At 45.1% G+C, this 11,945-nt stretch overlaps 1 long non-coding RNA gene across 1 annotated transcript in view; it reads right to left on the bottom strand.

The window, feature by feature from the left end:
- The window catches only part of LOC114487414 (uncharacterized), a 45,751-nt gene that overhangs the window by 21,146 nt on the left and 12,660 nt on the right, over window positions 1-11,945 (bottom strand). The window contains exon 2 of the long non-coding RNA XR_003682489.2: window positions 11,072-11,182. This is a non-coding gene — a long non-coding RNA (uncharacterized lncRNA). The remainder of the gene's footprint in view (window positions 1-11,071; window positions 11,183-11,945) is intronic.

The following is an 11,945-nucleotide window of genomic DNA, read 5'->3' as shown; positions in this document are numbered from 1 at the left end:
CGCGTCTGGAGCCCGTGCTCCGCAACAAGAGAAGCCCCTGCAGTGAGAGGCCCGCGCACCGCAACAAAGACCCAACGCGGCCAAAAATAAAAATAAATTTATAAAAAACAAAACAGACTCCATTCCTTTAAGAAACACGAGCAACTGCATTATTTAAAAGCTCCCTGGCTGTTGACATTCCCTGTGGACTCCACACAAACAAAATGACCGCGAAGCAAAGGGGGCCCTGCCGACCGTCTCCTGCTGCCGGAGTCACGGCCACTCAGCAGCCCGTGTTCAGGGCTCTGCTCTGCGGGCAGTTCTCAGGGCCCTACAGCCAACTCAGGACATCCCCGCCCGGGAAATCTGTGTCTTCATTCTTCTCCAATTCCGATTCTCTTTGAAAAGGCTCATATTCTGTCCCCTTGCTCTCCGAAGCCGGAGCTTTTCCCACCAGCATGAGCCCACGGGCCCTGAGCTGGAGTCTCCATTGTTGCAGCCCCGGGTCCCCACTCAGCCTCCTCCACTCCCCGGGCGCCCCAGGCAGCTGACCTGGGTGGATGCACAAGCTGGCGTCCTGGCCTTCCAGCTCAGCTGGCTGTACCATCTGGAGGTGCTGGCAGAAATCAGAGGAAGGAAGAAGGGTGGGCTTGGTGTGTTTGTTCTCCACGTGTGTCCCTCTACGGAAGGCACAGCCTCTGTCAGACGGTCCTGTCCACGGAGCTGCCTTCCCAGCTTCTGGAACCCTCACCTTGCTCCTCTGTGGCTGTTGCTAGCTTAGAGGCTGTTACACTCTCCTCAAGGATTTCTTTTACTTCTTTTTAAATTGTGGTAAAATACACATAACAAAGTTTACCATCTTAACCTTTTATAAACGTACAGTTAGTTCAGTGGCATTAAGCACATTCACGTAACTGTGCAACCATTGCTACCATCCAACTCCAGAATGCTTTTCATCTCACAAAATGGAAACTCAGTACCCATTAAACATAACTCCACAGTCCCTTCCCCAGCCCCGGGCACCCACTCTTCCCATTTCTGTCTCTATGAATCTGGCTGCTCCAGGGACCTCATGTAAGTGGAATCATACAGTATATGTCTTTTGTCTGGCTTATTTCACTTAGCATAATATCCTCAAGATTTATCCATGTTGTAAAGAACATGTGGCAAATATAGATATATAATGGAATACTACGCAGCCACAAAAAAGAATGAAATAATGCCATTTGCAGCAACATGGATGGACCTAGAGATGATCATACTAAGTGAAGTAAGTCAGACAGAAAAAGACAAATGCCATTTGATACCACTTTTATGTGGAATCTAAAATATGACACAAATGAACTTATCTATAAAACAGAAACAGACTCACAGACATAGAGAACAGACTGTGGTTGCCAAGGAGGGAAGGACTGGAAGTTTGGGATTAGCAGATGCAAACTATTATATAGAGAATGGATAAACAACAGGTCCTACTGTATAGCACAGGGAACTATATTCAATATCCTGTGATAAACCATATGGAAAAGAATATAAAAAGAATGTGTATATATGTATAACTGAATCACTTTTCTGTACAGCAGAAACACTGTAAATCAACTATACTTCAAATTTTTTAAAAAAAAGGAAAGGGGCTTCCCTGGTGGCGCAGTGGTTGCGCGTCCGCCCACCGATACAGGGGAACCGGGTTCGCGCCCCGGTCTGGGAGGATCCCACATGCCGCGGAGCGGCTGGGCCCGTGAGCCATGGCCGCTGAGCCTGTGCGTCCAGAGCCTGTGCTCCGCAACGGGAGAGGCCACAACAGAGGGAGGCCCGCGTACCACACACAAAAAAAATAAAATAAAAAATAAAAATAAATTAAAAAAAGGAAAAACAAAAGATTTATCCAGTTGTAGCAGGTGTCAGAATTTCTTTCCTTTTTAAAGTTGAATAGTATTCCACTGAATGTACAGACCACATTTTTTTTTTTTATCCATTCATCCCTCAATAGACACTTGGCTTGCTTCCGCATTTTGGCTACTATAAAAAACAAAAAATCTTACTGATTTCTGAAGGCCAGCCTCTACCTTTGAGAGCAATTCCTGTATCAAACTTTCCTCAGTTACCAGCGAGCAAGGCACCTCTTTTCTGCTGGGACCCGGACGGACACAGAAGCAGTGGTAGCTAAGTCAGCCTGCCTAACAGTCCTGCCAACAGAGCGCTTACAAAGTACACATCGCAAGTCAGAGAGACATCAATGGGCTGGATGATGTATCCAGATCAACCAGATAAAACTTAATACAAATGAAAGTAAACCTCTTGCTTTATGTTAAAAAATTAATTACACACCAACTACTCAACAGCATTTCACTTTTTAAAAAAAATTCTCGGAATTGTTCTACAGCAATGGGTCTCAACCAGCGGCGATTCTGTCTCCCAGGGGATACTTGGCAACGTCTAGAGACATTTTTGGTTGCCACAGGTAGCAGGTACCACTGGCATCTAGTGGGTAGAGACTGAGGATGCGGCTAAACACCCAACAACACCCAAAGCAAGGAATGATTTGCCCCCAGAGGTCTGTAGCACCAAGGTTGAGAATCGCTGTCCTAAAGTACAAAATAAATTCAGAACTAAGAAGGAACAAGTTTTCAACTTGATGTTGAGAACCAAATTTCTAATTTTCTAGATGCCTCAGCAAGGGGGCACACTCCATCATAAAGCCATGCTTGAAAACAGCACAGAAGAAGCCAGGCCTTCCATCTGGGGCGTGACGGGGAGGGGCTGTGCTGGAAAGAGGTCTTGGGGGGCAGCTGATGGAGATCTTCCACTCTGGGACATCCTACTGCTTTAGATTGGCCAGGTGCTATGAAGACCCCTTGGGTCTACGATCAATAGTGGTTTACAAACAGATTTTTCCAACATCTTATTATAAACATTTTTAAACCTACGGCAAAGTTGAAAGAATTTTACAGTGAGCACTTAGTTATCTATCACCTAGATTCTACCATTCAGATATTTTTAAGGAAGAATTTTTCTTACGTTTTTCACATTTTCCTGCTGAAAAAGTAAAATGTCAGTGACTAGACGGACTTTTAAATGGTGTAATGGTGCATGTTCCTTCTAGGAAATAGAGAATGACGATTATTCTTGACATGGAAAATAAACTCAATTCATGGATTTCTTTAAATGGCATATTGTTAATATTCATGTATTAGCTCCTCATTCTTCTATAAATTCATCAGAGTGAAGCTTATCAAGTACAGTCAGCCCTATAAATACAAGTCCAAAGTATAGCTCTTTGTTAAAATGGAAACTCACCATCAGGAAATTCTGATTCCACGCTCACCACTCACTGACCTTCATCATTGGTCAGTCAAGTTTTGATAATAATCAAAACTACAGTCAGAATCAGTAGCATCATTTTCTTTGCTCTTTAACATTTCCATAACATTTTGTGTTTTCAAAGAGCAATACAATCAGCTTTTCTCCCTCCTAGTCATTCAAGAGAATAATCTAGCTAAATAGACATTTCTCCAAAGAAGACATACAAATGGCCAAAAAGCACATGAAAAGATGCTCAACATTGCTAATTATTAGAGAAATGCAAATCCAAACTACAGTGAGGTACCACCTCACACCAGTCAGAATGGCCATCATCAAAAAATCTACAAACAATAAACGCTGGAGAGGGTGTGGAGAAAAGGGAACCCTCTTGCACTGTTGGTGGGAATGTAAATTGATACAGTCACTATGGAGAACAGTATGGAGATTCCTTAAAAAACTAAAAATAGAGCTACCATACCACCCAACAATCTCACTCCTGGGCATATACCCGGAGAAAACCATAATTCAAAAATATACATGCACCCCAATATTCATTGCAGCACTGTTTACAATAGCCAGGACATGGAAGCAACCTAAATGTCCTCAACAGATGAATGGATAAAGAAGATGTGGCACATATATAGAGTGGAATACTATTCAGCCATAAAAAAGAACAAAATGCCATTTGCAGTAACATGGATGGACCTAGAGATTATCATACTAAGTGAAGTAAGTCAGAAAGTGAAAGATAAATACCATATGATATCACACTTATGTGTGTAATCTTAAAAAAAGGGTACAAATGAACCTATTTACAAAACAGAAGAAGAGTCACAGATGAAGAAAACAAATTTATGGTTACCAGGGGATAAGCAAGGAGAGGGATAAATTGGGAGATTGTGACTGACATATACACACTACTATATATAAAAGAGATAACTAATAAGAACCTGCTGTATAGCACAGGGAACTCTACTCAGTACTCTGTAATGGACTATATGGGAAAAGAATCTTAAAAAAAAAGAGAGAATAATCTAGCTGCATTGCATGTTTTCTCTAGCCTGTAGAACCACAATGACTTGTAACCCCAGATCCTAACAGATACTCAGAAAACATTTTTAGTTTTTTCCTCCAAAATGCAGCAATCTTAACAAAATTTACTTTGTAATTAAAAGGTTTCTAAATGGAACCCTAGGCTATTAGGAGATGTTGTAGAGATCAACTTAAATGTAGCCCCATCCTATAGGACCATTTGGTTTGCTTTCACACACATATATTTTAGGAGGCAATTCTCATATTGGGCTTCCCCCGCTCCTTCTTTTTAGACCCAAATCCCCACCTTCAGGAATACTGAACATGCAAGTCCAGTGTCAACAAAAGAATTAGTCATCAAATTAAGAAAGAAAGGGAAAATTTTATTCGAGTCAACCTGAGGATGATAACCCGGGAGACAGTCTTTCAGAAGGTCCTGAGGACCGTTCCACCCATTAGAGGTCAAAGCACAGTTACACAAGTTTTTAAGACAAAGGGTCATACGTCAAATGACAGATTATTGACAGTTTCTACATTCCAGACTTACAGGTACAAAGAGTATGGATCATCCTGGCCCCTTATGAGATTAAAGAGGAAGATTATCTCCAAAGGAGTTGTGACCCTTTATGAGATGAAGAAGGAATGTTATCCCCTAAGGAGGTCTGGTTAATGCAGACGCACAGTACACACTAAAGAGGAGGGAGGGAGGCCCAAATGGGCAAAGAAAACTTGTTTAATTTCATAAAATATGAATTTTATTTCATCAGCAGAGAGAAATTTGCATTTGCCAAACTTTTCCCTTCCACTTCCGCCCGCCCTCCACCATTAGGACACATGCTCATTTACCTCATTGATTCTAAAAACACTGACACACAGTGAATAGTCCTAAACAGGAATGTCAGATTTAAGGAGGGTACCGACTCAAGGTCAGGTTTAATTTACTGAACTTTCAAACAACAGTTCCAAGACCTGGTACCTAAGGGAGAATTGCCACAGGAAAGGAAGATTGAAAACATCTCTTAAAGGAGCAGAAGTATGTGTCACAATCATCAGAGCTCCTGGAAAGGACAGAACAATTTCCTTAGCTTCAGAATGCCAACTCCACAGATCAAATCAGAAGACTTCCAGAAACGAGTGTAGACTCCAGGTATGACTTTATGTGCACCAACTACTATAATTTTAAAACAATTTTATAAAAATATGCGAAGGCTTATTGACAGGTTAATCGAATCCTCCAGCCCCCACCCCGCAAAAAAATATCTATCTTGAATGCACAAAAACAGTAACTAAAAGCAAATCATCCATTTTGCCTATGGTTATAAAAAGAAAAGGGGCCAGGACGGTGCAGCTCTGTCGGGTACATCATACTCATTCGGGGACAGTGGAGAACTTTATCACCCCTCTGCGACTCTACTGCTTCTCAGACAAACTGTCACTGTAACTAATGGACGGTGTGAGTGAAAACGAACAGGAAATACATCGGCCCAGCATTAGTAATTGGTGCACTTAAAGTAATTTGAATTTGAGAACACTTCACTCCATCCTGCCTCTTTCATATTTATCACTAGACTTTTTAAAGATCCATATACCTTACAGATATTGCAGAAGCCATTTTATGCTCCTTTTCCAATGACAAACGGTTTCTCCATTTTAATGTGCTCTGCATAGGTAGGCTTGAAAATTGGGTGAATTTTAATGTGTGTTAAATATTTACACATGCACATTTGCATGTACATAACATAAAGGGAACTACCAGTGTTTTCCATACTGGACTGAACCGGAATTTGCATGGCTTCTTTGGAGCACATTGCTTCTGATTCCTACTTTAACACTGGTTGACAACGTCTGGTATTTTCCTTTTTAAGTTATTTTTGAGACAAAGTCAACACAAATGACATTTAACTAGGATGTTTGTACATTGACATTTTAAATTTTCTGTTAGATAAGAGAAAATGTTATGTGGAAATTAAATAAAGGAATTTTGTAGTTCAGTGAAGCCAAGAACTGTCGGTATCAAACTGAACCTTGGTACATGAGTGAGCATATTTCCCATTTCAGCTCTGAGTCTCTTGATCTCGCTCCATCAGTTATGTGGTCGTAGACAATGATCAAGACTCGGCCGACAGCACAAAATAGCAAATAATGACCTGCGGTATCTTCGTTTTATGGAAAACAGGTACATGTTTGCTTAAACAATGTAGATTATAAATACTTGTTAAGATCCCACCTTGCAATATCAAAGCGATTTGACAATGTAAATTTCAGTTCCAAAAGGAGGCATCTGCAAGCTGTCATTCCACGTAATTCACCCCCAAGAAGTGACCGCAGTCACTCAAGTCCTTGGATCTTTCTTCTGGGCAGCCTGGGACCAGCGTGAGCCATCACGTGGACATCACGTGGACATCACCTAGCAAGCAGCACGAGCCGGCGCAGATGTCACGTCTGGATCGCTGGCGTAAGTCTTGCTGGTTAGAACAGAGCCACACCAACTGCTGACCCTAGAAACCCAATGTTGAAATGCCAAGCCATGCAGATTCCATCAGGTGAAAAGTTCTAAGGAAAACGCATTACATTTATGGCATTTAGTCTCTTGCCCTGATTTGTGACATGGAGCTTCTATTGCTCCTGCCACTGCAGTTGTTCATTCATTCTTTCTCTTTTTTAAAAAAATATTTATTTACTTATGGCTGCACTGGGTCTTCGTTGCTGTGCGCGGGCTTTCTCTAGTTGCCGCGAGTGGGGGCTGCTGTTCGTTGCAGTGCGCAGGCTTCTCATTGCGGTGGCTTCTCTTGCTGTGGAGCGTGGGCTCTAGGTGCGCGGGCTTCAGTAGTCGTGGCTCGCAGGCTCTAGAGCGCAGGCTCGGTAGTTGTGGAGCACGGGCTCAGTAGCTGTGGCGCACGGGCCCGGTTGCTCCGCGGCATGTGGGATCTTCCCAGACCGGGGCTCGAACCCGTGTCCCCTGCATTGGCAGGTGGATTCTTAACCACTGCGCCACCAGGGAAGCCCCCATTCATTCTTTTTAAAGCTTCCTACAGCATGGATTTCCCAGAAGAGTCTTTTTTTTTTCCTACAATCAGAAGCGCAGTCTCCAGTCACGTTGGTTTTCAAATTGCCGAACTCCTTTTTCCATATCATGATGTTCCTTGACATTTACAAAAAGGTGGCCTCAGTTTCCCCCTTGCGGGGGGGTGGGGCAGGAGCAGCCCCACTCCAGGGGGACGGGCACAGGTGTGGGAGAAGATCTCAAGCCCCAGGTGAAAAGGAGGAGCGTTGTCTAAGGGCAGACGGAGGCAACAAAACAGAGAAAAACAAGTACTGAGGCTGAAGAGCCTGGCTAGGAAGTTGCTGCAGACCATCACATCACAAAGAAAAGGAGAGACCGAAAGGGAGAAGATTCCCCAAAGAAGCGGGGGCGGGGTGGGCGGGTGTTGGTGGCTCGGACAGTGCTGACCCTTCTCCCCTACGTGATGCCTGGTGTGGATGTGCCAGCCGGCAGCCGCCTGGAGAACCACACGGGATGCTGTGAAATGTTTACAAGGAGGCTCTGGACCGCCAGCCGCCCTTGGAAGAGGTTCCAAACGGCCGTCGGTCAGTGTGGCCCGGCGGCAGGCTGGGGCTGTGGTGTCTGTGTCTGGATGCCTCTGCCATCCTCTGCCAGCCACCCCTCCCCGACCTTCTCAGAAAGCACGTCTGCTGACTCCGTGACATCGGATCCCGGGGGTGACTCTTTATTTGCAACGTGGGTGCGACAGCCCTGACAACTGGGAAGCTAACTGAGGAGCTGCCCAGGGTGGTCGGCGTGCAGGCGGAGGCTGTCAGCCACCGGCTGGGTCCTGGCCTCCCCCCTTCTACCTTAGACGCCAGGGTCCCTTTGCATGGGGGCAAGTGTCACTCGAGCGTAGCTTGGCCTCACCCGCGTCCAGCTCACATGGGGAAGCCAGGGGGACACTCTGTCAGGCTGCATGTCGCCTACAGAGGTATCTGCTGGCCTCCGCGGTGACGGTGGGCAGGGCCCCTCCCAGCCTGGGAGGAGCCGGTCCCGGAAGCCAGTGTGACCGTCCAGCATGCCTGTCATCCGCCCCTGGAGTCCTCCCTCTCTGTCCCCTCTAACTCTCTAGGACCGTCCACTTAACCACGTCTGGTGGCCTCCTCCATCCCCGGAAAGTTAAAGTCTTGCCCCCCGCTTGTTGAACTGAGTCCTGAAATGCTCCTCCAAGCGAATCATCACAGGCTGGGGAGGCGCCATGAGGGACAGGCCTGAAGGAGCTGCGCGTATGCAGAGCCATCTTCCTGGGTCCAGACACGCTGCCATGGTGACAGGGACACTGCCAGCCTCCCACCTTCTCCATCCCAGTGACCCGAGGGGCCAGGCCCCTTCCTGGTCATGAAACATGCTTGATAACTATAAACCGAAGGAAGGAATGAGTCAGCTTTCTTTCCCAGGAGCTGTTGCATCTTATTTCTTGATGCATCACTTTTTTATAAAATGAGAGGACGGCACCCAGAAATTTCAAAAGGCAAAGAGAAAACGTTCACGACGTCTTTAGCCCATCAAATAAGACACTGATGAGACACAATTACAGAGCATATTTGGACCTCAGGCCTGGACCTGTTTCCCCCAATGATCTCTAAGCAGCGTTTCATCCTCCCCTGATGAGTATGACCCCAATTACTGCCCAGTCTGGAAAGACTGTCACACTTCTATGCTGACTTTTCTTTTGTTGCAAACACCACTTGGAATCTTTTCTTATCCTTCTCCCAGGAATAAAAACCTACAAATGAAAAAGTGAGCACAACTGTTCTTTAAAGTTGCTCTCAGTGGAGTCTGAACCAACTTGCTGGAGGAGAAAACAAATACCTCTACCCATCGCACAGTCCACCATTTTACGGGTACCCATTTCCAGAGGGAGCATCAGCTTGTATCCATTCAACAACTGAAGCCAGGTGTATTTCAGAACCATTGTTGAGAATATCAGAAAATAAAGTAAAAATATAGATGTAATCATTACATCAGAAGTAGCTGGGTAGGGGCTTCCCTGGGTGCGGCTGTTAAGAATCCGCCTGCCAATGCAGGGGACACGGGTTCGGGCCCTTGTCCAGAAAGATCCCACTTGCCGCGGAGCAACTAAGCCCCTGAGCCACAGTTGGTGAGCCTGCGCTCTAGAGTCCACGAGCCACAACTACTGAGCCCACGTGCCACAGCTACTGGAGCCCACATGCCTAGAGCCTGAGCTCCACAACAAGAGAAGCCACCGCAATGAGACGCCCGCGCACCGCAACGAAGAGTAGGCCCCGCTCGCCGCAACTAGAGAAAGCCCGTGCGCGGCAACGAAGGCCCAATGCAGCCAAATATAAATAAAATAAAATTAATTAATTTAAAAAAAAAGTAGCTGGGGAGAGAGCCTAGAAAAGTTCTCAGAGGGAAAAAAACCAACACATTTATTACTCATGAAAGCAAATACCATACTCCTGGGAAAAGGTGTTTATTCCTATTCTGCGTGAAAACAGAATTTTGATGAAGAAACAGGAATTGAGAATGAGGCATTGCAGTGAAATATCTATTCCATAAAAATCAAATCCTCATTAAAATCGTAATGGTGTTTCTTAAGTACGACTGCACATCTGATTTAATTGTAAACTGATATAGATTGGAGTTAACTATAATTCGATGTGGAGAAACTTGAGAGCCTCACGTCAGAAAAGGAAGACGCCACCGGCCTCCAGCGCCGAGGACTAAAGTCCTAACTCCTCTCAGACAGAGGCTGAGGAGCGAGGTTGGAACACGCTGCCCCCTACCCCGTCAGCTCAAGGAGGGGTCTGCAAGGGGAGAAGTGGGAAAACAAAGCAGGCTCTCCCTTTAAAACAGGTCTCAGACAGTCACTGAAACAATTAATACGTTCTTTAAAGTGTGTGAAGTAGAATATTCATTACTATTTGTTTAACGCTCAATTTGATAAATTCAGATATTTAATACAAAATTTAGAAAACCAGTGTTTCTTGAGAATGTAAACATTGATTACAGGTTTGATTAATTTTATGTCTAAAAACATGTCAAATGATAATAACCAATTTAGCAAGGCATATTCGTTTCAGTAGCTCAAACACCTGAAGCATCAGAAAAAAGAAACAGAGTGACTACAAATGACTGTTTCTTCACTTACACTCAAAATTATTTTAAACTTTCAATGCCATGGATTTACTTCATTTCTTTATCACTTCTGTTACTATTTGTATACGTTCCTAGGGTTACTGATATATTTATTTTGCTCTTTTCCCGGTGGTTAAGCAGTAGTATTTTTGACTCCTCCCTGGTCCTGCCAGATCCAGAGACGAAGAATTCCTTCTCAGGCCAGCACTGGCGGGGAAGCCGAGGTCCCCGGGGCCCCAGACACAGCTTCTTCTCCCAAAGAAGCTGCAAATCAACATGCAATACCTTTCCACAATCAAATTTCAATAAGAATTTTTCTGTGTGGTGAGGATATTTAACATGAGATCTACCTTCTTAACAAAATGTTAAGTATACAATACAGAACTGACAACTACGGGCGCAGTACTGTACAGCCGATCTCTAGAACCTACTCATCTTATGTAACAGAAACTTTAGACGCATCGAGTAGCTGGGACAGAAGAATGGGGATATTTAAGCCTTTGTACGTGGACTTCAGTGACGTGGGGTGGAATGACTGGATCGTCGCCCCCCCGGGGGTATCATGCCTTTTACTGCCACGGGGAGTGCCCTTTCCCTCTGGCCGATCACCTGAACTCCACGAACCACGCCATCGTCCAGATGCTGGTCAACTCAGTTAACTCTAAGATTCCCAAGGCGTGCTGTGTCCCAACGGAACTCAGTGCCATCTCCATGCTGTACCTTGACGAGAATGAAAAGGTGGTATTAAAGAACTATCAGGACATGTTTGTCAAGGGTTGCAGGTGTCATTAGCACAGCAAAATAAAATAAAATAAATATATATATTTTTTAGAAAAAAAATTCACTTTTAATTTAATTTAATTCATTTTTAATTCTAGACTTTCTCCCTAGGTCTTAGGTGTTTTTTGTTGTTTTATTTTTTTCACCAACTCTAATCACATTCCTCCTTGAAGTAGGCGGAATAGTAGCCCCCAAAAGATACATCCCAGGGCTTCCCTGGCGGCGCACTGGTTGCGCGTCCGCCTGCCGATGCAGGGCAACCGGGTTCGCGCCCAGGTCTGGGAGGATCCCACGTGCCGCGGAGCGGCTGGGCCCGTGAGCCATGGTCGCTGAGCCTGTGCATCCGGACCCTGTGCTCCGCAACGGGAGAGGCCACAACAGTGAGAGGCCCGCGTACCGCAAAAAAAAAAAAAAAAAAAAAAAAAAGATACATCCCAACCGCCGCTCCTGGAACCCGCAAATGCGACCTTATCTGGAAAAGGGGTGTTTTCAGACCCTTTTCAGTTAAGGTTCTTGAGATGAAGAGATCATCCTGGATTATTCAGGGGGGCACTAAATGCGGGAACAAGGGTCTTATAAGAATCACTCGGGCTTCCCTGGTGGCGCAGTGGTTGAGAGTCCGCCTGCCGATGCAGGGGACACGGGTTCATGCCCTGGTCCGGGAAGATCCCACATGCCACAGAGCGGCTGGGCCCGTGAGCCA

This window comes from Physeter macrocephalus, chromosome 12, assembly GCF_002837175.3.
Source record: "Physeter macrocephalus isolate SW-GA chromosome 12, ASM283717v5, whole genome shotgun sequence".
Taxonomy (NCBI): domain Eukaryota; kingdom Metazoa; phylum Chordata; class Mammalia; order Artiodactyla; family Physeteridae; genus Physeter; species Physeter macrocephalus.
This window is presented reverse-complemented; position numbering and strand designations above follow the sequence as displayed.